Here is a 27,414-nt window from a genome sequence, read left to right on the forward strand (position 1 = left end):
ATGGAAAACAAAGACAAAAATAATGCAAAGGAGAAAACCAATACTCAAAATTCTTCCCAAGGCACTTCCAACAACAACAACAACAATCGGTCCAAGGAGAAGGGAGTTTACAAAGGCAAAAACAAACTCTCTCCTGAAGAGCTTGAAGATTTTCGCAAGGACCATGAGTGTTTTAAGTGTGGGGAGCAAGGACACGGCTATCGTTCTTGCCCCAAAAAGAATGCTCGCAATGAGACTCCCAGGGCTTCCACCATCGAAGCTCCAAAAGAGGATGCTCATTGCAAAGGATCATCACTTTTCTATGCTTGGGGAAAGATAAGAGAGCATGATGCCTTCATCTTGTTTGACCCTGGCTCTACTCACAACTTTGGATCAACGGAGTTGGCCACCAAGTTGGGCATTCAAACTTTCGAGATGGGAAATATGGTAATGGCTAACACAGTTTTCAAGGGACAGCAAGCCTCTGTTACCCCCTTGATTGGGAAGTTGACGCTTCATGTCCAAAGCTATGTTGACAAAGAAGACTTTTTCGTCTTTCCTCTCCAACATGAGGATGCTATCCTAGGGGCACCATGGTTTGATCGCATGGCTACCAATATGAAGCTCCCTGAAAGGAGAATTTACTTCACCAAAGAACATGTATATAGATGGTAGTGAGCGTGATTGCACTATTCCACTTGTAAATCCTCCATCTTTTGATAGATCAATGAAGAGCTCAGTTTCTGTGTACATGATTTTTGTCAAAGAGTCTCTAAAAGATCCTAATGTTTTATCAAATGTAAATGGTAGGAATCAAGAAGAGTTAGACTTGTCTAATTTTCTAAAAGGATTCCAAGATATGTTCATCGATAATATCCCTATGGACTTACCTCCAACACAAGGGGATGATGACCATTGCATTGAGCTCCTTCCAGGAAGCTCAATGCAATGGTCTCCTTCCAGGAAGCTCACCACCTAACAAGCCTCCTTATCGAGTCTCACAAGCTCAACAAGAGGAGATCATGAGGAAAGTACACGAATTGGTAGACAAAGGGATAGTGAGGCCTAGTTCTTCTCCCTTTTTTCTCCAGTCCTTTTAGTGCAAAAGAAAGATGGTACATACCATATGTGTGTGGACCATCGAGCACTAAACCATATCACTATCAAAAACATATTTCTCGTGCCTCAGGTTGAAGATCTATTTGATAAGCTACAAGGCTCTACCTACTTCACTAGGATTGACCTTAAGAGTGGCTATCATCAAATAAGGATAGTGGATGAAGATATCCTAAAGACCGCGTTTCACACACGGTTGGTCTTTATGAATAGCTAGTCATGCCTTTTGGCTGCTTAACTAATGCACAAGCTACATTCAATCGTCTAACAAAGAAATTTTTTAGAACTTACCGCAAATTCACTGGAGTGTTCTTTGATGATATCATCATCTACTCCAAGTCTTTGGAGGAACATAAGCAACATCTCCAAGTGATTTTTCAAGCATTGAGGGAGAATAAGCTTTTTCTCAATCACAAGAAAAGCAAATTCTTCTTTCAAGAAATTCAATACCTAGGTCATATTATCTCTCAAGATGGTATCCATATGGATCCATCGAAGTTAGAGGTAATAAAAGCAGGGCCCATCAAAGTTAGAGGTAATAAAAGCAGGGCCTAATCCAAGAAATCTACATGAGCTAAGAATCTTTATTGGTATGTGCGCGTACTATAGACGCTTCATAGCAAAATCCTCTCAAGTAGCAGGACCACTACACGACTTAACTAAGAAGAACGTTAAGTATGTATGGACTACTAAGGAGCAAAATGCTTTTGATAAGCTCAAAGAAAAGCTTATCTCTCAACCAATCCTCATGCTTCTCGATCTCTCAAAACCATTTGAGGTCCAATGTGATGCTTGTGTTGATTCCCTTGGAGCAGTTTTGCTTCAAGAAGGGCATGCCATAGAATATGAGAGCGGAAGGCTCCATACCGATGAATGAGTCTTGGGCATTTATGAGCAAGAGCTTGTAGCTATTCTACATGCCCTAGACACATGGAAGCACTACTTATTGGGGACTCCATTCATTCTACAAACCGACCACCAAAGTCTTAAGTATTTCATGACTCAAACCAAGATTTCCGACAAACAAATGAGGTAGGCTTTTTTTTTTTTGCAATTTAATTTTCATATTGCTCACATTACTCGTAAGCACAATCAAGTGGCCGATGCACTTTCACGACGACCAAAAGTTAATGCGGTGTCTATAGCTACTCACAATGATCTATCCTCTATGATAGATGAGTATGCTATTGACCCTGATTTTAGAGACATAATGTCAGCCCTTGCTTTGGGGAAGAAAGAGGAACCATTCACCTTGCAGGATGGTTATCTTCTCCACGGAAATCGGCTATGTGTTACCCATTCCCTTCGTGAGAAAGTTATGTATGAATCCCATGCCCCTCCCTATGCGGGGAATAGAGGTATTCAACCTACTCTCCGAGGAGTAGAGACGTACTTCTATTGGCCTACCATGAAAGTGGACATACAAGAGTATGTTTCAAAATGTGTAGTATGCCAAAAGACCAAATATAATAGAGGGAAGTAACCTGGATTACTCCAGCCATTGCCTATCCCAAATTCACCATGGAAGAGTATATACATGGACTTCATCTTTGGATACCCAAGCCTATCCAAGGGAGTACGGGAATATGGACAATAGTCGACAGGTTTAGCAAGCAAGCACACTTTGATTCTGTTAAAAAGGCTATTAAAGCACACCAAATGGGAGCTCTCTTCATATCTCAGATTTTCAAACACCATGGATTACCAACATCCATCATGTCAGATAGAGATCCTAGAATGACTAGTAGTTTTTGGAAAGGTCTCTTTAAAAATCTAGGAACAATGAATTTCTCTTCGGCCTATCACCCACAAACAGATGGCTAAAGTGAGATAGCCAATCTTACGATAATCAATCTACTCAAGACTTATGTTATCGAAGTAGATCAACGCTCACAATGGTGCCTACAATAATACTGTACATACTTCTACAGGAAAAGCACCTTTTGAGATCATTGAGGGAAGACCTAAAAGTCCCTTGCTACTCAAAGTACATGCAAAGATCTTCGTTGCCGATGAGTATAGCCGTGACCTACAAGAATCTTTTCAAAAGATTGAAGCTATATCCATCTCTCAACAAAGGCAAAAAGCTGATGCTAGCAAGCACATAAGGGCTTTAACGTTCAAAGAAAATGATTGGATTTTACTTAAGTTTCCTAAGGCTCGATTAAGGAAAACGATGGGCAAAAATCCTACGGGCCATCAAAAGTATTATGCTAAGTTAGCAAAAAGATACTATGGTCCTTTACAAATCTTGAAGCCCACCAATGAGATGGCTTACCAACTCAAGTTGCCCAACCATTGGCTCATACACAATGCCTTTCATGTGAGCCTAATTAAGCCCTATAAAGGAGATCCACCAAGTGAACCAATTATTGAAAACCCTCCCAAAGTTGAAGAACAAGAAGAGGTGCTACAACCCGAAGCTATTCGTCGGCCTGAAGAGAAGGTACTACAACATGGTAAGATTATCCAACGGCATCTTATTAAGTTCAAAAATTATCCTTTTGAAGATGCTAGATGGATGCAAGGAATAAAGCTTAAGGATAGTATGAACCTTGTCAATGCTTACAATGCTACATTAGAGTAAGCAAATGTATAAATTTCTTTTAAATGACCCATGTTTTTGTCTTATAAGACTAGTTCTCTTTTTAATTGTGCACAAATTTAAATAGTATGCATGTTTAGAATCATGTTTGTGATGACGACGTCTCTCAAACACCAAGTAGAATTTGTCACTCTACTTTAGGAGAATGGAATGGACTAAAGAGCAGACATGCTTACAGCAGTTATGTCTCCCAAGCACCAAATGGAGTAGTCATCCATCTTGGAAAGATGTCGTAGGGTAAAAAGGATCCTCTACCCGCTAAGTAATATTGACTAATGACTAAGGCTTTATTTCTTCTACCTCATAGTCGAGGATGACTATGATTTCAAGAGAGAGGTAATGTCATAAAACCTAATATCTAACCAACCCAAATGATTTTCTCATATTGAACTGATCATTTAATGTAGGAGAATAAACAAGAACAAGGGTTAAGATATAGACATGTGCTTATAGATCTATCTCAACACGGGGCCAATGGTAAAGGGGCCCAAATGAGAGATGGTCTATCAAAGAGCAAGGCTAACCAATGGAGCATAAGACCTTAGGGTTAGCTTCATTGAAGACCTCCAATAATTAGTGTAAAAGTCCTTTGACCTTAGGTAAGCTAGGGTTAAGCTCGTGGTGAGAACCCGGCCCAAGCTTAAGGTGCTTGTTGTGCTTGATGACTAAGGTGCTTGAGGTACTTGAGGTGCTTGATGACTGAGGTGCTTGAGATGCTTGAGGTGCTTGATGATTGAGATGCTTGAGGTGCTTGTCATGCTTGAGATGCTAGGATTGTACTTGAGGTGAGAACCCAGCCCAAGCTTGAAGTTCTTAAGGGCCAAGCTTGTGGGAGTTGGGCCTAAGCTTGAGGGACTTGAGGTGTCAAAACATCAAGATTCAATCCCTACAAGGAGAGGGCGTGCCCTACAAGAGGGGGGATGAGAGAGAACACCCACACACTCACACAAGGTATGCTTGGTACAAAGAAAGCAAAAGGGACACTTGTCAAGTTCCTCCTCATGTTGCCCTCATGGTGTGCCTGAAGCCTATTGGTTGGCCACCCAAGGGGTCCAATGATAATTTAGGAGATTTAATTAATTGTCTTTGAGTTTATCAAGTCCTCTCTCTCAAAGGGGAAAGGGGGAAACTTGTCCCAACGCTACCCTTGTTGCTTGTAACGCCTCTTGCTTGTGATTGGCTAGGCCTGTAGGGGTCCAATGAGCTTCAACCATGAGCTACAAGGGGGGGTCAACCAAAGCAAGCTAGGGGGTTTCTTGAGGGGTATACTCTCCCACACAACACACACACTCATTGTGCATTGTGCATTGTGCAAAGTGCAAAGTGCAAGAGCTCCCTCTTCTTCTCCAAGAAAGTAGAGGTTGAGAGCCTACACCAACACTCTTGGCTATGGAGTGCAAATCCAACCAAGAGCCATGCTTCAATGCTTAAGCTTGCCATCTTCTCCATCTTCATTACTATGCTATTATGTATGCTAGCAAGAAGAGTTATGATAAGTGAGGAGCTAGTTCTTTCTCCTATGAAATGTTTCTTCTTCCTCTTCCCTACCCTCATTCCTTGCTAGGTCTCTCCACATTCGAAGGTGTTTGAGGTCTTGGGACTGAGGCTTGGGATAGTTGAAGCTTTTTTCAAAGTTTATGTTATGCTTGTGATGCATGAAGCTTTTCATCTTCATTGCATCACCTAGGTCACAAGGAACAAAAAATTGTATTGTAACAAGTCTCTCTCTCAATGGGAGAAATCATAATACAAATGCCTATTGGAGTGGGGACCAGCTCCACATAAGTCCGGTCCTCAATTGTTGTCAAGTTCTCTAAATTCTCTCTTTTGCAAAAGTATTGTTCATGCCAAGTTAACTAACTGCTATGATTATGTTGCTATCTTCGATTATGTTCACTCGCTATGCTCACAAAGTAATTTCTCAAAAGTTCTCTCATTAATTTCGCTACTCTAAAGTTAATAGGCCAATCCCATTACATCATTATTCTCTTACGCTATCAGCCACCTGCTTGTTTTTGGGAGGTAAAAATGTTTTTCTTCTCTTTTCTTGAAATGACATTCCCTTCATGCACATGCATGTGTGGATTCCACTGTTACTTTTTGGGAGCTTCTTTGTGCCATGTAGATAGTGGGAGTTGCCTCTATACAGGAACTTATACATAGTCAAGTTAGCATTTACGAGTAGTAATTATGACCAATAATTGTAATTGTGTGCAATTTGTCAGAACCCAACACGAGCACCTATAAATAGGACCTGTTACTTTCATTTTGGTACGATGTCACTCCATCGGGCTGTCTTCATTTTTTTTGTCGTCATCAAGTTGTTACTCTAATTGTAATCAAACTCTATTGTAATATAGCATTCATTGCAATTGTACTTCATTATCTGAATACATCAGTTCCAACATCTTATGTCTAACATCTGACTTTGTATTTCAATTCAGTTCATTATTTGGTTTCCTTATGCTCATCTAAAGTGTGAATCTAATGTTCCATTCTCCAACCTAGAATAGTTGTCAAAGTAACTAGCTCATTCCATCTTGGCCATCAAGGTGGTGAGCTAAAGATCTTGACAGAACCTATCTCTTAGTTGGAAACATTCGCAATGCCGCCAAGATATTCATCAAGAGGGAGAGGACCTACCACAATTTTTGATGTGGATCAATACCGTATCAACAGAGAAGTTGAAGAATTGAGGCAGAGTTTTGATGATGGACCTCATTCCTAGAATGTGAAGATGGATATCAATTCTGGAAGGAGAGGCATTGAGGGGCTTGGGGACTCTCAACATTTAGTTCAATCCAAGAGAAGGCATTTAGAGAGGAATCAAAGATGCTCTCATTCGCATGGGCCTCAGAAGTTGAGGGTTTAGACTGATGCCAATGATGGTAGTAAGCATAGCAAGAAAGCAACATCGCATAAGAAACATTAGAGGAACAAAATTGATACTGTGAATGAAACAAGCGATCACTTTAATAACAGATGGGATGCTAATACTGACCATTATAGCAAAGACATGCATAGGGAGAGAAAGTCTAATCACAACAAAAAACCCAAATGCAGACAATGAGAGTCGGATTTCCACAGGTCCAGGCATGGGGAGAGATCAAATGACCTGAAGATTTCCTTTTCGGCATTTAAGGGTGAAAGGAAGGACAATCTAGATGTACACATACAAGCTTTTGAACAATATGTAACTCTGAGAGATATTGATGAGATGAGTGGGGTGAGTACACATACAAGCAAATTTGAGAGATCCGGATGTACACACAAGCTTTTGAAGAATATGCAAATTTGAGAGATATCGATGAAGATGAGTGGGGTGAGTACTTTCCACAAACTATGAAGGATGCAGCCAGGAAATGGTATTACCATTACCCAACATACAAATTTTGGATCTGTAGCAAGTTGAAGCAGGCATTTCTTTTGTAGAATAGTGAGAATTGTGGGGATGAAGACGTACTCTACAGAGTAGACAATATTAAGCATGGGAAGTTGTAAGTAAGAAGCCATGTGGAAAAGATCAAGGAGCCTTAAGAGACAATGAATGAACTCCTTCAAAGAAGAGGATGTGTACCTGGTTTTTGAGAGGATTCAAAAGTAAGAAACTTAGAGAGCAAGAGGTATTGACACCGACCAAGAATTTTAATGATTTGGTACAAAGAGATTTGAAATTGGAGCAGTAAGCTAAGAAGAAAAAGGGCCATGCAGGGAGAAGAAATTTGAGTGACAGGGATCATCGATTGAGGAGTCAAGTTCCAGTTCTAGCTCAAGTTTGTCTAAAAGTGAGTTAGAGGATCAAACAAAGACTAAGAAGAAGGGCTCAGAACTAAGAAGATAGAAGCGATGTCGAAGCAGATTTTGAAGATGTCAAAAACCGGACCATCAATGGGAAAGGTGGAGACCTGGTGTACAAAGTGTAAGTCGAAAGAACTTAGGCTAGATGAATGTTGCCGGTGTGCTTATTGTCAAGCATTCGAGCATCTGTGGAATAATTTTAAGATTAGAATGCACCATTTCAAAGAAGAGAAGGATATTTGTATGATAGCATTGACAGCATTGCACCATTTCAAAGAAGAGAAGGATATTTGTATGATAGCATTGACAAACCCAAAACTAGCAAAGCACGAGGGCATGTCAAAGAGTATGAAGAATGGTGACCTACAGAACTTTCGGCCTACAGAATGGCTTATAGAATTACAACTGGCATGCCACCATTCAAAATTGTGTATGGCACTGAAGCAGTAGTACCTATGGAGTTTCTTGTTCCTAGTCTCAAAATGGCTATGGACTTCTACAAGGCAACACCAAAGAATAGACTAGATGAGCTACTGAAGCTAGATGACATCAGGAAGAGAGCAATGCCAAAACAGGAAGTAGTGCAATAACAAATGAAAATGCTGCCATGATAGTAAGTTGAAGGTCAAGGAGTTCAAAAAAGGTGACTTGGTCTTACTATATTAGTCAAAATTAGGCCCAAAGAAACCCAATCTGAAGATAGCATGGTCAGGGCCATATTAGGTGGACTGGGTCCTCTCAAAAGGCACAGTCATATTAAAGGATTTAAATGGATTGATGCTACTAGGGGTCTACAATGGGGCAAAGATTAATTTGTTCTATTCCAAATCAGCCATGGCTTCTCCTTATGGTTGGTTTTCACAAGTATAACCTTTGTTTTGGATTCATTCACAGTCAGCCCACTATGCAAGCAAAATTTCTCAAGGACAACCATAAGCTTTTGTGCAGCCTCTAAAGTGTGTGCTAGAAGCACTACATCATTTGCATACAACAAAAGCATGATTACTGAATTGCAAATAGTGGCCTCTTCAATGCCTTCTTCTTGCATAAAGTCAAGTACCATTTGTTCCAATTAATTGATGCATAGGCCAAAGAGAGTTGGTGACAACGGACATTCTTGTTTAATGCCGATTGCATTTTTTTTTTAAATTCCTCTTCCCATGCACAATTGACTCATCACCTTCTCATAGGTTCGAGAAACCGCAAGCATAAACTCACTTGGCACTTGGAGTTCTTCCATCCTTCTCCACAAATTGTTAAGTGGAATCGTATCAAAGGCTTTCTTAAAGTCCACAAAGCAACAATACAATCATTTGCCTTTCAACCGACTTTACTCCATGAGAACACGAAGAGTGACAAGATGATCGATGGTGCCATGGTGTTGACAAAAACCCGCTTGTCCTTTTGCACACTTGCCATTCTCTTCAGATCAATCACTCAATTTTATCTCCATTATGCACCCAAACAACTTTTCCATAAGAGACCCAATCATTATAGTCTAGTAGTTATTTACATTTTTTACATCCCCTTCTTTGTGCAAGGCTTGACCCAATTAGTACTCCAATCACAAGGCATACCATGTTGACGTGCAAGGATGAACATATCACACATCCACTCATGTGTAAAATCTCCCATCCATTTAATCATTTATGGCTTGATACCTTGAAGATCTCCCGCTTTGCCAATGACCAACTTTTCAAGTCCACCACACATATCCTCAATAGTAAAAAAAAGTGGGCATACATGGGAGTGAACCATAAAATGGCAATTTTACAGTGTTTGGTTGCTCATATAGTTGCCTACAATGTGTGTACATATCCACAAGACTCAAGTTTACCAAAACTCTAAACCCACTTGTCCCTCGAGGTTCTCCAAAATCTTCTTCATGGACGTGCCTTTCTTGACTAAAAAATTTGATGCTTTACTTCCCATCTTCTTCTCTTCTTTTCAATCGATTCCTTGTATGTATGCAAATGACTTTGATAGTTGCCTTTGTTTGTAGTTGCATCAAGCTTTATCAAGGGCTTTTGATCATCTTGAAATTCTTTATCAAACCATCTTTTGCCTGATCTATCTTTGTTGATACCATGAACATGGCAAAGCATTCTTTGGCACAAGAATAAATAACTTTCTTGAAAGCTTCTCATTTAGTTTCCAATGGTGCATCATATTGAAGCTTTGTCATCCATAAAGTTTGCTCAACCATTTCAATATACATTGGTGCCCGTTTGAAATCCATACAAAGTGATACCTTCTCTACCCTTTGGCTGAGATTTTTTTGCTTAGTTGCTTCTCCACATGCAAGGTCAATGCACAAGGTCCGATGGTCTAATTCCATGGTCCATCGGCCAAGCGTAAAATTCTTTATGCAATACATGGTGGCTTTGAAGATTAGGATATAGTCAATCACACTATCTCTATTATGTTTTCTACATGTAGATCCATTGGTTCCACTCCACAAAGATACACCATTGCAATGAGCATACATGTGTAAAAATAACCTTCCATAGTGATCCGGCTCTTTCTTATCCATTGAAGTACGATCATACAAGTGAACTTCCTCTAATTCCCTTAAAATATATGGCATATCAGTTTGTTGAGTGTCATGTTGCAATCTTTTTATGCGAGCATTCATATCCCCAATGACAATAAGATCACCTTTTCCTTTTAAGTAAGCAATGTCCTCTTCTAAAACAGAAAATGGATGATCTCTATCCATGCAAGCGGTGTCATAATTTTCAGCCATACATATCATTTGTGCTTGTCATCTTTCAAAATCAATACAAGAAAACTTTCAATCCTTTCTTAACCATACATGCTACCCCTCTTTTCCCTCCTTGTTGCTTGAGATTTTTTGACCACATCAATGAATGTACATTGTAATCCTCCAACTCATTAATCCTTTGTGTATCATGCTCCCAAGTTTCAACAAGAAGTACAACATCGACTTTGCTTGTTCATTCATCTATGCCACCCCCCACATTCCATGGGTATTCATTGCTATCCCAAAAGCATACTTCCAATTGTAACTCGGCCTCATAGGTCACGCATTTCTATTTGCTCAAGGGACTTGCCTCCTCCTTAGGCACATTTTCTTCACGAGAGATCTCCTTGTTTTTTTTATTCCTCTCATCATATGCCTTCAAACACATATTTTGTTGCTTAATAGTGCAATCTTCACATACAAAGTATTTTGTATTTCCCAAATAGATCCAACTATTATCAAGGATAATCTTTTGTTTGGTGTCATCCAGCATGATGCATACAATTGGTTGTTCTCCTGAGCGAGGAGCTCCTTCCTTACCTTGATTTTACATCAATGCGTAGATGGAATTGTACTTTTTGATTTAGTCTATAGATCACCCAAGTCAGAGTTTGGATAAAGAAATTATGATCAAAAGAGTGAATTGATGTCTACTAGGTCAAAAACGGTTGCACTAGAGAGAGAGAGAGAGAGAGAGAGAGAGAGAGAGAGAGAGAGAGAGAGAGAGAGAGTTGTTTGAAGGGGGCAACACTGTGCACTATGTTCGCTTCAAGAAACAGAGGATAGAGAGGTCACTGTAAGGCAAGGAGGGCTAGGCTCAGTCCATTGAGGCTACACAAAAATTCACCCATGTGGACTAATAGAGACATAAATTTAGCTCTTGGTTTGTAGGAAAACCCTCTTAACAAATGCAATATCTACTTTTTAAAAAAAAACTTTACTTTTCACCCAAAGTGGAACGTATCTCTCTTTTGAGCTCGCTTTTTGAGTTAACTAATTGCATGAGGAAGGAACTCACCCGTACATGGGAGCGGATTGGATCAAATATGTGCACGTCAGCTTCTTGGTATTGAACTGTGTGTGCGTTCTTTGTGCACAACTATTCTCTATCTGTGTATTGCTGGGTTGCAGCACAAACACAATAAGAGAGGGGGATACATGAGAGAATCATTTGGGAGCAATAACTAGATAATACTAGAATGGGTGTGCATACAAGTGGATGAATGAAGATGAACCCTAAAAGGTCACTAATATACTTGTGTAAGGGACCTATAAATATGAAAATGAGGGACCCCCTTATTTTGGACCAGATTTGGGCTTGGAATAGGGTGTCCACTTATTAGATGTATCACAATGAAAAATGGACCAAACGAACTAAAAATGGTTGTGGCAATGAAAATAAGGCTGAAATTCATATGCAAAGCCAACAAGCATGAGATGCCACCATCTTCTAGTGACATATCTCCAACAACTTTGTGTCTATGTTGAAGAAATTGGGGAGGGTAGTTGAAACATAACACTGCTCTAGGGTACAAATTGAGGAGGCTTAACAAGATTTTCCACCAACTAGGCAAGGTTCAAATTGCGTGAACACCAATGATTAAAGATGACTTGGCCAAAAAAGACTTGTCACGAGTGGCGAAGGAACATAAAAAATGTTCCAATTGCCCTTGATGCACACACCAAAGGGGGCCTTAGGTGGTTCCTGATAGGCCTCCTCCTTAGTCCCTTCACTTCACAAAATACAATCTCTGGTCTGTATCAGGACATGTGAGAGGACCCACTTTATAGTGTGCAGCTACTAACACTTAGTTAGTTTGTTAAAAAACAATTATGGGTTTGCAAATCAGAGTATCGATTTGGTCCTATGGGTGGTTGCCTCGTAAGAACCCATTAAAAGAAAATCACCCTTACATGTAATATCACTCTCAAATATTCAAATGCTTTCCGATAGGGAAAGCGCGCTACTCAAAAAGCGAGATCACAATTGGAGCTACCGTGTAGTATTTTCAAATCTCCTAAGCAAATGGACGTGCAAGAGTCACCGTCCAAGTGTGGGTACAATTTTGGCCCCCTCCAACTAGCAATTGGCATTAATGATGCGGGGGCTCTTTTGTACAATGGTTGAACCATCTTCCGAATGAAGGCATCTTTTCTGATAGTGGCATTTCTATGTAGCCTAAGGAGATGGCATTTGGAATTGAAGTCCCTCTCAAAGCCTCAACACCAAATCCCACGGGGTCTTTAATGAAGGCCCCGTGCTAGGATCAACGACTGTTGGGAGCCGGGTGGGCTTCCACCCTTGACCACGAAATTCCACTTTGACCTTGCTTTGATGGAGAAGGGAAAAGGGAGAGATGGAAGGGGAAGATGTTGACACATAAATAAGGGATAAAGATGTTGACATAACTACACATAATAGTATACAGAGAAAGACGGAAGGGGACAAACTCTTATACACTCTTACACAAGAAGATGACATAGGGAAGCTCCATATGTTAAGTATGGAGCCTGATTTACCCTTGTAATTTTCTATGGTAACAGCGCACATTTATAAGGCCCCCATTATGAGGAGAAGCCATCGTGCGTGAAGGAAAATCACTCATCGGGAACCCAAATTTTCACGGACAAGAATCAGGGGCAACTTTAAAGGCCTCGGGGGCGGAGGCCCCCGAGACTTTTTTTCGTCGGAATATTCTTTTTCACCGGAATATTATGGCCGGACGGCGGCCAGAAAGTGGTCGGAAAACAACCGGTCGGTTGGCCGGTGGCCGATAGTCAATGGCCGATGGCCGGTGGTCGGAAGTCAATGGCCGGTGGCCGGTGGCCGAATTCAAAAGCGGACTTGTCTTCTCAAGGGCGGCCACACATAGGCGGATTGGGGGGTCCGATTTGAACTTATTCGCACAAGGGCGGCTACACATGGCTGTCTCTCATAAGAGAGGGCAACCCTTTTGGCCTATAAAAGGAGGCCATTTCTACACACATTTCATAGTGTGAAGTTGATGCAACAAGGTGAGTGTGAGGTGGTGAGAGTGAAGCAAGGCGGGAGCTCCATTAAGGGTATAATCCCTTTGTAAACTACTTCTTGTTTTGAAGTACTAAATCCATTGAGTGGCTGCTTTCCCGTGGACGTAGCCCACATTGGGTGAACCACGTATATCGTGTGTACTCTCTCTCTCTCTCTCTCTCTCTCTACTCTACTCTATAATCTCGTGTATATAAATCTGTCTCTCTCCATTAAGTAATCTACTCAATTATCTATTTAGCTACGTCTTATTTTCTAACACCATAGCCCAAGACATAGGTTAAGAGAGGGGAAAGGGAAAATTGAGAGCATCTACACAACAAAGGCCTAAAATCATAGCCCCAAACTCTATGCACCCTTCTTGTGGAGTTTGGTATTTAATTTATTATTTGAGTTATGGGTACCAAAATTGGAGGGTACTCTTTTACAACTAGTCCACTTTAACACTTGACTTCTTGCATGTCCCCTAAGGGTGAGTTTTCACTAGAGCTATTTATAAGCAGCCATAGTGGCTTATTGAATAAAAGTTTAAAATATTGTGCAAAGGTAAAATGACCAAGAGAATTATTATTTGTCGGTGCCTCCTTCTCGATTCTCAAAATTCCAATCTATAAACCGTCATCAACTCACTATTAGTAAAATCAAATAGACAACACATAATTAACCATTAAACCAGCTATCCCAATTGCAGTCAACTACATACAACAAGAGGGTGCCCAGACTCATAACATCCCTCCTACCAGGGATAATACCTATCCTCAATTGCTCAATAGAGAACCAATTGCACCATTAGTCATGGAAAGTGTGGAGAAGGTTTGGGAAGTTGCAGAAAAACTATTGAGTTAGGATACAAGTAGTAAATAAAGTTAATGATGTCATTTTACTAGCAACTCGATTATTTGGCATTCGGCCTTTTCATAGAGAGTGCAAACCATTACAAACTAAATACTATCTGAGTTTGGAGCTCACAATTCTTGAGACAGTTTGTAATGAACAGTGATTCTATCAACATTATAAATAAAAGTAGCCTTTGTGGCTTGGTTAGTAGCATGAAGATTGAAAAATGTATAGCATGGAGTTATCAATGATAAACCACATTGTTAAGTAATCATCCATAAATGAAAAATAAAATAAAAAATTAAATGTTGCCATGACTCAGTTGGTTGCCATTGGCTAATGAGCATTGTGGATAAAATAGTTGAGAAATTATGACAATTAATATACCAAAATTTTCACTAAAACTCAAGAAAGTGTAATAAGTTTAAATTTGATCCACCTTGTTGTCGAATAGGAAAAGTTGATGATGGCTATCACAAGCGCGATAACATGGGACTGTTGTTGAGGTTTCAAAAACCACGGCAAACACGAGCTGCAGAATACTTGAATACCTTTTTGATGTGTGAATTATTTCCTTTGAAGCTGTAGAAGTTCTGATTTGTGTGGATTAAAATTAGTAGCCGACAAAGGGCTTGTCAAAGTTGGGCGGCCAAATTGAAGATTGATTGATTGAAAAGTAAGGTGGTTAAGCGGCTAGGGTTATGGAGGTTGGGCGGCCAATAGCAGTAAGTACGGACAAGAGAGGTCAGGGTTTAAATTGTTGAAGGTTGGCCAGTCAGATAAGAAATTAATGGCCATCAAAGATGAATAGTTTTGGTTTTAATGGGAGGAGCAAGGGAGGATGTGGGGTTGGCCAAGAGTGGTGGTCAATGGAGTAATGGCATGAATAGGTTCCTGAATTCTTTTGACCACTGGATAATACAGTGGGTGGCCAATTCATCAAATGCTTTGTTAAATTCATTCAAGCATTGCTTGAGCTCGAATCCGTACTCTCCTTGTAGTGTGGTTTTGGAGATCATTATCATTTGGTCTCGTTTGAAACAAGGGCGATAGAAATGGTAGTCCATGGCTACTATTCAAAAATTATATCGACACCTGCCTCACCAAATGCCTCCACCATAATTTTGGGTTGAAAGTTAATGTCAAGTTTGTTTGTGGGAGGGACAGTTACGGAGCGATCTCAATGAAGCGAGCTTTTTTTTTTTAATCCCACCACCACTACCTCCCATAGCCGCCCCTTAGCACCCATCACCACCACCACCTTAGCCCACCATTGGTGGTTAGTGGTGCTAGCTTATTACCACCATGTGACACCCCTACTCCTACCACCACTACCCATTGAGGCCCCTCCCTCCAGTGGAGTAGCCAAGGACCTCTCTCTCTCTCTCTCTCTCTCTCTCTCTCTCTCTCTCTCTCTCTCTCTCTCTCTCTCTCTCTCTCCACCCGCCTCTCCCTCTTTCTTCTCTATGGCCCCCACCTCTTTCTCTACGTTTACCCCTTCATCTTCCCTCTCTTTGGCCCTTCCCCTTCCTGCCCCCCCTCTCTCTCTCTAAACAAAGAGACACCAACGATATCACTAGTGCCTCGCTTTTTTTAATTGGCTCCCCCTCCCACTCTCTCCCTCTCTCTCTCTCTCCTCTCTCTCCTCTCTCTCTCTCTCTCTCTCTCTCTCTCTCTCTCCCCCCCCCCCCCACCACACCGCCCAATCCTAGAGAGAAATGAAATGAAATGGAATGAAATGTTATATTAAGCGTTTTCAAAAGGCCAAAACGACACATGGTTTTGTAGTTGGGGACAATATGGGTGGTGAAATGCATGAAGTGTGACCCCTCAAATTTCTCATGGGCCATAATAGATTGATGTTGTATAAAAGCTTCATTCAATAGAGAGTCTATTGAGGCATCATGTGGCAAGTGTAATGCATCCCATCTTTCAAAACACGTCTTCATATCTTGCTGAGAAAGGGGGGAGGTGGAGCCTCCACACTATCTTGCACGGGCATGCTCAAATGGGATCGACGGCTGAGGTGATCTGGACCGTCAGATGCGCATTTGGTAAATTCGGGACGTTTGGTAGATTCGGGAAGAAAAGTAAATTCGGACAGGCTTGTAAATTCGGGTCGATCCGCACCCCATGTCTCAAACCCCCGACCTCCCCACCACGAGCCATGTACACTAACCACTACGCCCTCATGCGTACGTTGAAATATAGGCGATTCGAGTATGTCATATTGTAAATGTGGGTCCATTAGTAAATTTGGGGCAAATTTGTAAATTCGGGCAAAGTGGTAAATTCGCTGCAACCTCAGATCTGACGGTCCATAATTGACGCACATCGCCTTTTCCTCCTCCACCATTGATCCCATTTGACCATGCCCATGTGATATAGTGATGAGGGAGGTGGAGGTGGAGGGGACAAAAATTGTGAGAGGGGGAGAGTGGAGTGTGATGTTTTTTTTTTTAATATAAAAGAGGAAAAGAGAGGGAGTGCAAGGAAGCTTGTTGTTTAAGCTTCCTTGCACTCCCTCTCTTTTCCTCTTTAAAAAAAAAAAGAAACATCACACTTTAATCTCCCCCTCTCACAATTTAGCCCCCCCCCCTTCTCATTTTTTTTGTACCCAAACATTGTATTAGATTCACCAAGATTGTATCAGTTTAGTCTCATGGGTCATTTTGGCCTTTTGAAGATATTTAATACAACATTTTTATTCCATTTCCTTTCATTCATTTCTCTTTGGGATTGAAGGGACTCGAGTGGTGGTGTGATGGGAAGCAGAGAGAGGAAAAGGGAAGCGGCGATGGGAGAGAGAGAGAGAGAGAGAGAGAGAGAGAGAGAGAGAGAGAGAAGTGGGTGACTCAAAATTTGATAGGGAGGTTTTTTGTTAAAGGGAAAGAGGGAGAGTGGATGGGAGTTTTAAAAAAAAGAAAAGACCCTCTCAAAAGCAATAGCGACATCGTTAGTGATTTTGGGAGAGTCTTTTTTTTAATAAAAAAGATCTCCCCTCCACTCCCTCTCTTTCCCTTTGGTTTGTTTTTAAGAAAACAAGACACTCTCCGTCTCTCCCTCTCACAATTTTTGTTGTCCCCTTTTCTCTCTCCCTCTCTCTCGTTGCCTCCTCCCTTTCCTCTCTCTCTCTCTCTCTCTCTATTGATCTCCTCTCACTCTCTACTCGCCCTCTCCACCCCCCCCCCCCTCCCTCTTCCCTCTCTCTGCCCCTCTCTCTCTCTCTCTCTCTCTCTCTCTCTCTCTCTATCATAACTTCTTCATCCGAACTCTAATTTAAGTGATCTATAGCCTCAATCAAAGAGCACGAATCCCTCTACGCATTGATGTAAGACATAAATTTTTAGAGTTATGGAAGGCATTTTTGTAACAGCATTTCCAAAGTGAACATGTGCAAGAAAATTGACTCTCATCTCTTATTTTACATACAATGTCTTCCGGCACTCGCAAGGGTTCTTCTTCTTCAACAAGCTCCACAACCATTGTGGAAAATGATCCAAGATCTCCTAAGTGTGGAGATAGCAACACAACCACCCAACCAACAACATTGGAAACCATGATCATGGCATACTTGGTATCATTGCGAGAGACCGTAAACAAACAAGGCAAAGACTTACGAGCACTTGCAATGGAGAATTTCACACTAAAGGTACTTGTGGTTGAGAATTAGAATCTCAAGAGGACACTTGAGATGCAAACAACACGTTTGATGCAACTTGAAGATGAAATCAAGGAATGTAAACGCTCTCTTGTGGACTTGAATGCTTTGAAGGCGGATGAGCAAAGTAGAGCATGACCATGTATTGAAAGACGAGAAAATTGACACCATGAGCCGGGATGTATGCGACATGAAAAATCTATGCACAAACAAGTCTTGGGCTGATGTATGTGGTAGCAATGTGGTTTCTAATTCCTCACTCATGCAAGATATGGCTCAAACAAAGAATGTTGAGAATGTGGATGTGGAGGAGTTGAAGGAATAGGAGCGATGTTCCAAGAACATTGTTATTCGTGGAATTCCCGAAGAGAAGCTAGAGACACCTCCTTCTCTTGCCATTGTTATTGAAGATTTCTTCAAAACCCACTTTGGCATGTCCGGAGTCTATGGAGCACATAGAGTGGGGAAGCAAGGAGCTCCTCGCTCGGGAGAACGGCCAATTGTATGCACCATGCCGGATGAGACCAAGCCTTGATAATAGCTGGATCTATTTGAGGGATACAAAATGTTTTGTATGTGAAGATCGCACTATTAAGGAACAAAATATGCGTCGTTAGGCATATGAGGAAAAGAATAAGAAAAACAAGGAGATCTCTCGTGAAGAAAATGTGCCCAAGGAGGAGGCAAGTCCCTTGAGCAAATAGGGATACGTGACCTATGAGACCGAGTTACAATTGAAAATATGCTTTTGGAATTGTAATGAATACCCATGGAATGCGGGGGTTGGCATTGATGAACTAACAAGCAAAGCCGATGTTGTACTTCTTGTTAAAACTTGGGAGCATGATACACAAAGGATTAACAGCTTGGAGAATTACAATGTACATTCATTGATGCAGTCAAAGAATCTTAAGCAACGAAGAGGACAAGGAGGGGTAGCATGTATGGTTAAGAAAGGATTGAAAGATTTTGTATCAATTGTGAAAGATGACAAGTACAAATGTTATGTATGGTTGAAAATTATGACACCAGAAAGAGCACCCATTTTTGTAGCCAGTTGCTACATTCCTCATCATGATTCTCCCTTTTATGCTTGTATGGATGGAAATCAATCATTTTTTGATTTAGAAGAGGACATTGCTTTTTTCAAAGGTGAAGGTGATGTTATTGTATTTGGGGATATGAATGCTGGCACAAAAACATTGCAACATGATACTCAACAATTTGATATGCCATACATTTCAAGGGAGTTGGAGGAAGTTCACTTGTATGATCGTTCTTCAATGGATGAAAAAGAGCCGGATCACTATGGAAAGCTACTTTTACACATGTATAATAGCACGGGTATGCTCATTGCCAATGGTATATCTTTATGGAGTGGAACCAATGGATTTACATGTAAGAGACATAATGGGGATAGTGTGATTGACTATATGCTACTCTCCGAAGCCATCATGTATCGGATAAAGAGTTTTATGTTTGGCCAATGGATCCCAGAATCCGACCATCGCACCTTATGTATTGACCTTTCATGTGGAGAAGCAACTAAGCATGATAATCTCAGCCAAAGGAAAGAGAAATTATCACTATGTATGGATTTCAAACGGGCACCAATGTACATTGAACTGGTAGAGCAAAATTTATGGATGAAGAAGCTTCAATATGATGCACCATTGGAAACTAAATGGGAAGCTTTCAAGAAAGTTATTTGTTCTTGTGCCGAAGAATGCTTTGCTATAAAGCATCTCCATGGTATCAACAAAGATAGATCATGTAAAAGGTGGTTTGATAAAGAATGTCAAGACAACTATGGACAAAGACAACTATCAAAGTCATTTGCATACATACAAGCCATTGATTCAAAAGAAGAGAAGAAGGTGGGAAGTAAAGCAACAACTCTTTCAAGTCAGAGAAAAGGCACATGCATGTGGAAGATTTTGGAGAAACTTGAGGGGCAAGCAGGTTGAGAATTTTGGTAACTTGAGTCTTGTGGATATGTACACACATTGTAGGCAATTATATGAACAAGCAAATGTTGAAAAAATGTCATTTTATGGTTCACTCCCATGTATGCCTTCTTTTTTTACTATTGAGGATGTGTGCGGTGGGCTTGAAAAGTTGGCCACTCGTGAAGCGGGAGATCTTCAAGTTATCAAGCCGGAGATGATCAAATGGACGGGAGATTTTACCCATGAGTGGATGTGTGATATGTTCAACCTTGCACTTCAACATGGTATGCCTTATGATTGGAGTACTTATTGGGTTAAGCCTTTGCATAAAGGAGGGGATGTAAAGAATGTAAATAACTACCGGGCATTCCATATATGCTCCTACTTCTTGAGTCGGGATGTCTTCCAATTGAGGTTATGGGCATGGAAAGGGTTGTGGAGTACATGATAAAGATGCGTCAAAACCCCCCACATCGACTTCCTACAATTGCATGGGAAGCAAGCAAAAAAGTTCAAAGGACACATAAAAGCAAGATCTTGAGCACGGGATGGATGCAAGACATAAAGAAGTGGTTTGGGAGATGGGATGCATTACACTTGGTACATGATGCTTCAATTGACTCCCAAGTGAATGAAGCTTTTCTACAACGCCAATGTATTATGGTTTGGGAGAAATCTGGTGGGTCACACTTCATACATTACACCACCCATATTGCCCCCAACTACAAAACCATGTTCTTCGTTGAAAGAGGAAACTGTACTCATAGTTACATGCTTGAGCCTATCCCCTTGTCGGCAATACCCACTATCGCAACCATTCGGCTTAGCTCCCATTTCCTTCGATGAGAGATAGGGCGTTGGGGCAATGGAGAAGAGTCAAATCGGCTGTGCACATTATGCTCACTACAAGTTCGAGACTTTGAGTACCACACACTACTAGAGTGCTCAGCTTTTGGTCACATCCAAACTTGCTTCTCTCACATTTTCAGCCATAACTTAGACCTACACACTTTCCTCTCCCAGCCAGAGTGTGGGCTCTCCATTGCGACTCTCATCACCACAATTTTGGAGCATCGAGAGTCACTCATCAGCCATATACATACTACATCACATGTAACTTTGGTCCCATAGGTCATATTTGACCTCGGAGGACGATAATAAAATCTATCTATCTCTCTCTCTCTCTCTCTCTCTCTCTCTCTCTCTCTCTCTCTCTCTCTCTCTCTCTCTCTCTCTCTCTCTCTCTCTCTCTCTCTCTGCCACCCCTCCTCCCTTTATCTCTCTCTCCCTCCCAATCCCCCCCCCCCCCCTCTCTCCCTCCCGCTATCGCTCTCGCTTTCTCTCCCCTTCTCTCCCTCTTTTAAAAAAAAGGACAGGCACTAGCGATACTGGTAGTGCTTTTTTTTCAAAATTTTAAATGGATCCCCCCTCCCTCTCTCTATCTCTCTATCTATAGGGCATGGTGGCAAGGGTAGAGAGAGAGAGAGAGAGAGAAGGGGGGGGGGGGGGGAGGGAGGGAGGGAGAGGGGTAGGGGGTTATAGAGTGATAACAAAAATTATGTGAGAGAGAGACAGAGAGTGTCTTGTTTTCTTTTAAAAAAACAGAGAAAAAGCGAGGGGATAATTTTTATAAAAAAAACCTCCCAAAATCACTAGTGGAATGGCATGGTGGCAAGGGTAGAGAGAGAGAGAGAGAGAGAGAGAGAGAGAGAGAGAGAGAGAGAGAGAGAGAGAGAGAGAGAGAGAGAGCAGGCGGGACATGTAATGGAATTTGCCTATTCAATTTGAGAGTAGCGGAATTTAATGAGAGTACTTTCAAGAAATGATTTTGTGAGCATAGCGGGTTGACATAATTGAAGATAGCAACATAATCATAGCAATTAGTTAACTTGGCATAGACAATACTTTTGCAAGAGAGAGAATTTAGAGAACATGACAACAGTTGAGGACCGGATTTATGTGGAGCCGGTCCCCCCTCCAATAGGCATTTGTATTATGATTTCTCCCATAAAGAGAGACTTGTTATAATACATTCTTTGTGTTCCTTGTGACCTAGGTGAAGCAATGAAGATGGAAAGCTTCATGCTCCACCATCATAGCATAACCTAAACTTGAAGAAAGCTTTAACTATACCAAGCCTCAGTCCCAAGACCTCAAACACCTTCGAAGGTGGAGAGAGCTAGCAGGGAATGAGGGTAGGGAAGAGGAAGAAGAAACATTTCGTAGGAGAAAGAATTAGTTCCTCACTTATCATACTCTTGTTGCTAGCATACATAATAGCCTAGTAATGAAGAAGAAGGAGATGGCAAGCTTAAGCATTGAAGCATGGCTCTTGGTTGGATTTGCACTCCATAGCCAAGAGTGTTGGTGTAGGCTCTCAACCTTTACTTCCTTGGAGAGGGAGCTCTTCCTCTTTGCATGGCACACAATGAGAGTGCTTGTGAGTGTGTGTGGGTGAGTATACCCCCTAAGCACCCCCCTAGCTTGCTTGGGTCGACCCCCCCTTGTAGCTCATGCTTGAAGCTCATTGGACCCCTCCAGGCCTAGCCAATCACAAGCAGAAGCCATTACAAGCAACAGGGATAGCCTTGGGACAAGTGTCCCCCTTTCCCCTTTGAGAGAGAGGACTTGATAAATGCAAAAACAATTAGATAATTCAAGTAATTTATAATTGGACCCCTTTGAAGCCTTGCCAATAGGCTTCAAGCAACACATGAAGGTAACATGGGTAGGGACCTGACATGTGTCCTTGCTGCCTCTTCAAGCTGGGGCTTCCCTTGTGAGTGTGAGTGTGTGTTCTCTCTCTAATCCCTAGGAAAAGGGCTCGCCCCCCCTCTTGTAGGGATGCTTTTGACTTTAGGAGCTCAAGCACCTTAGTCATCAAGCATGACAAAGCACTTGGACTAGGGGGTATTCCCACAAGCATCTCAGGCAAGCATGTCAAAGCACCTCAAGCACCTTAATCAAGCAGCAAGTCAAGCACCTCAAGCACCTTAATCAAGCACCTCAAGCAGGACAAACACCTCAAGCACGACAAGCACCTCAAGCAGGTCAAGCACCTCGAGCTTGGGCCGGGTTCCCACCTCAAGCTCAGCCCTAGCTTACCTAAGGTCAAAGGACTTTTACACACATTATTGGAGGTCTTCAATGAAGCTAACCCTAAGGTCTTATGCTCCATTGGTTAGCCTTGCTCTTGATAGACCATCTCCCATTTGGGCCCCTTTACTATTGGCCCTGTGTTGAGATAGATCTAAAAGCACATATCTATATCTTAACACTTGTTCTCGTTTATTCTCCCACATTAAGTGATCAATTTAATATGAGAAAATCATTTGGGTTGGTTAGATATTAGATTTTATGACATTACCTCTCTCTTGAAATCATAGTCGTCCTCGACTATGAGGTAGAAGAGATAAAGGCTTAGTCATTAGTCAATCGTACTTAGCGGGTAGAGGATCCCTTTTTTACCCTACGACATCTTTCCAAGATGGATGACTAATCCATTTGGTGCTTGGGAGACATAGCTGCCGCAAGCATGTCTGCTCTTTAGTCCATTTCATTCTCCCAAAGTAGAGTGACAAATTCTACTTGGTGTTTGAGAGACGTCGTCATCACAAACATGATTCTAAGCATGCATACTAGTTAAATTTGTGCACAATTAAAAAGAGGACTAGTCATATAAGACAAAAACATGAGTCATTTAAAAGAAATTTGTACATTTGCTTACTCTAAGGTAGCATTGTAAGCATTGACAAGGTTCATACTATCCTTAAGTTGTACTCCTTGCATCCATCTAGCATCTTCAAAAGGATAATTTTTGAACTTAATAAGATACCGTTGGATTATCTTACCATGTCGTAGTACCTTGTCTTCATGCCGAAGGACAACTTCGGGTTGTAGCACCTCTTCTTGATCTTCAACTTTGGGAGGGTCTTCAATAATTGGTTCAATTGGTGGATCTCCTTTGTAGGGCTTAAGTAGGCTTACATGAAAGGCATTGTGTATAAGCCAATGGATGGGCAACTTGAGTTGATAAGCCGTCTCATTGATAGGCTTCAAGATTTGGAAAGGACCATAGTATCTTTTTGCTAGTTTAGCATAATACTTTTGATGGCCCGTAGGATTTTTGCCCGTCGTTTGCCTTAATCGAGCCTTAGGAAACTTGAGTAAGACTCAATCATTTTCTTTGAAAATTAAGGCTCTTCTGTGCTTGTCAGCAGCAGATTTTTGCCTTTGTTGAGAGATGGCTATAGCCTCCCTAATCTTTTGAAAAGATTCTTGTAGGTCACGGCTATATTCATCGGCGGCGAAGATCTTCCCATGTACTTTGAGTAGCAAGGGACTTTTAGGTCTTCCCTCTATGATCTCGAAAGGTGCTTTCCCGGTAGAAGTATGGACAGTATTATTGTAGGCATACTCTACTAGAGGTAAATACTTTTCCCATTGTGAGCGTTGATCTACTTCGGTAACATAAGTCTTGAGTAGATCGAGTATCGTAAGATTGGCTATCTCACTTTGGCCATCCGTTTGTGGGTGATAGGCCGAAGAGAAATTCAATCTTGTTCCTAGATTTTCAAAGAGACCTTTCCAGAAATTACTGGTCATTCTAGGATCTCTATCTGACACGATGGATGTGGGTAATCCACGATGCTTGAAAATCTGAGATATGAAGAGAGTTGCCATTTGATGTGCCTTAATAGTCTTTTTGACAGGAATAAAATGTGCTTGCTTGCTAAACCTGTCGACTATTGTCCATATTCCTGTATTCCCATGGATAGACTTGGGTAATCCAAAGATGAAATCCATGGATATACTCTCCCATGGTGAATTTGGAATAGGCAATGGCTGGAGTAATCCAGGTTGCTTCCCTCTATCATACTTGGTCTTTTGGCATACTACACATTTTGAAACATACTCTTGTATGTCCACTTTCAGGGTAGGCCAATAGAAATACGTCTCTACTCCTCGGAGAGTAGGTTGAATACCTCTATGCCCTGCATATGGAGGAGCATGGGATTCATACATAACCTTCTCACGAAGGGAATGGGTAACACATAGCCTATTGCCGTGGAGAAGATAACCATCCTGCAAGGTGAATGGTTCCTCTTTCTTCCCCAAAGCAAGGGCTGACATTATGTCTCTAAAGTCAGTGTCAGTAGCATACTCATCTATCATAGAGGATAGATCATTGTGAGTAGCTATAGACACCGCATTAACTTTTGGTCGTCGTGAAAGTGCATCGGCAACTTGATTGTGCTTACCAGCTATGTGAGCAATATGGAAATTAAATTGCGAAAGAAAATTTTCCCACCTCATTTGTTTGTCGGAAAGCTTGGTTTGCGTCATGAAATACTTGAGACTTTGGTGGTCGGTTCGTAGGATAAATGGAGTCCCCAATAGGTAGTGCTTCCATGTGTCTAGGGTATGTAGAACAGCTAAAAGCTCTTTCTCATAAATGCCCAAGACTCGTTCATCACTATTGAGCCTTCGGATCTCATATGCTATGGAATGCCCTTCTTGAAGCAAAACCGCTCCAAGGCAATCACCACACGCATCACATTGGACCTCAAATGGCTTTGAGAGATCCGGAAGCACGAGGAATGGTTGGGAAGTAAGCTTCTCTTTAAGTTTTTCAAAAGCATTTTGCTCCTTAGCAGTCCATACAAACTTAACGTTCTTCTTTGTTAAGTTGTGTAGTGGTCCTGCTACTTGAGAGAATTTTGCTATGAAGCGTCTATAGTATGCACACATACCAATAAAGCTTCTTAGCTCATGTAGATTCCTTGGGTTAGGCCATGATTTTATTACCTCTAACTTTGATGGATCCATACGAATACCATCGTGAGAGATAATATGACCTAGATATTGAATCTCTTGAAGGAAGAATTCACTTTTCTTTTGGTTGAGAAAAAGTTTGTTTTCCCTCAAGGCTTGAAAAATCACTTGGAGATGTTGCTTATGTTTCTCCAAAGACTTGGAGTAGATGATGATATCATCAAAGAACACTCCAGTGAATTTACGATATGGTCTAAAAACTTTCTCCATGAGACGATTGAAAGTAGCTGGTGCATTAGTCAAGCCAAAAGGCATGACTAGATATTCATAAAGACCAAATGTTGTGCGAAACGCGGTCTTTAGGATATCTTCATCCACTATCCTTATTTTATGATAGCCACTCTTAAGGTCAATCCTAATGAAGTAGGTAGAGCCTTGTAGCTTATCAAACAGATCTTCTACCCGAGGCACGGGAAATCTGTTTTTGATAGTGATATGGTTTAGTGCTCGATAGTCCACACACATACGGTATGTACCATCTTTCTTTTGCACTAAAAGGACTGGAGAACAAAAGGGAGAGGAAATAGGCCTCACCATCCCTTTGTCTACCAATTCCTGTACTTGCCTCATAATCTCCTCTTGTTGAGCTTGTGAGACTCGATAAGGAGGTTTGTTAGGCGGTGAGCATCCTGGAAGGAGCTCAATACGATGGTCATCATCCCCTCGTTTTGGAGGTAGGTCCATAGGGATATCATCGATGAACACATCTTGGAATCCTTTTAGAAAAGTAGACAAGTCTAACTTTTCTTGATTCCTATCATTTTCATTTGATAAAACATTATTAGCTTTTAGAGACTCTTTGACATAAATCATGTACGCAGAAACTGAGCTCTTTATTGATTTATCAAAAGAAAGAGGATTTACAAGTGGAATAGTGCGACCACGCTCACTAGCATCTATATACATGTTCTTTCCCTTGTAGGTGAAGTAAATTCTCCTTTCAGGGAACTTCATGTTGGCAGCCATGCGATCAAACCATGGTGCCCCTAGGATAACATCCTGATGTTGGAGAGGAGAGATGAAGAAGTCTTCTTTGTCGACATAGATTTGGACATGAAGCCTCAACTTCCCAATCAAGGGAGTAACAGAGGCTTGTTGTCCCTTGAAAGCTGCATCGGTTGTTACTATATCTCCCATCTCAAAAGCTTGAATGCCCAACTTGGTGGCCAACTCTATTGATATGAAGTTGAGAGTAGAGCCTGGGTCAAACAAGATGAAGGCATCATGCTCTCTTACCTTTCCCCATGCATAGGAAAGTGATGATCCTTTGCAATGACCATCCTCTTTTGGAGCTTCGATGGTGGAAGCCCTAGGAGTCTCATTGCGAGTATTCTTCTTGGGGCAAGAACGATAGCCATGTCCTTGCTCTCCACACTTGAAACACTTATGGTCCTTGCGAAAAGCTTCAAGCTCTTCAGGAGAGAGTTTGTTTTTACCTTTGTAAACTCCCTTCTCCTTGGACCGATTGTTGTTGTTGTTGTTGGAAGTGCCTTGGGAATTATTTTGAGCATTGGATTTCCCCTTTGCATCATTTTTATCTTTGTTTTCCATGGGCTTGACATTACGTCTAGCCCCTTGATGGAAATTGATGCGTGAAGCAACCATGGTGTGGTGGATTACTTCGGTAATAGTACTGGGCCGTTGAGAGTTGATGTATTCGGCCATCTCTTCAGGTAATCCCACACAGAATTGCTGTCTTTGTTCGGCAAAGTCTATCTTTTGAAAGACAGTAGCTTTGAGATGTAAATCCCAAAACTTTTCTACATACTTGTTGATAGACTCATGAGAGAGAAACTTCAAGCCGCGCCATTCGGTAAGAACTTTATCTTTAGTATCACTTGG

The sequence above is a fragment of the Adiantum capillus-veneris genome, chromosome 5 (assembly GCF_014529385.1).
Source record: "Adiantum capillus-veneris isolate H3 chromosome 5, ASM1452938v2, whole genome shotgun sequence".
NCBI classification, from domain to species: domain Eukaryota; kingdom Viridiplantae; phylum Streptophyta; class Polypodiopsida; order Polypodiales; family Pteridaceae; genus Adiantum; species Adiantum capillus-veneris.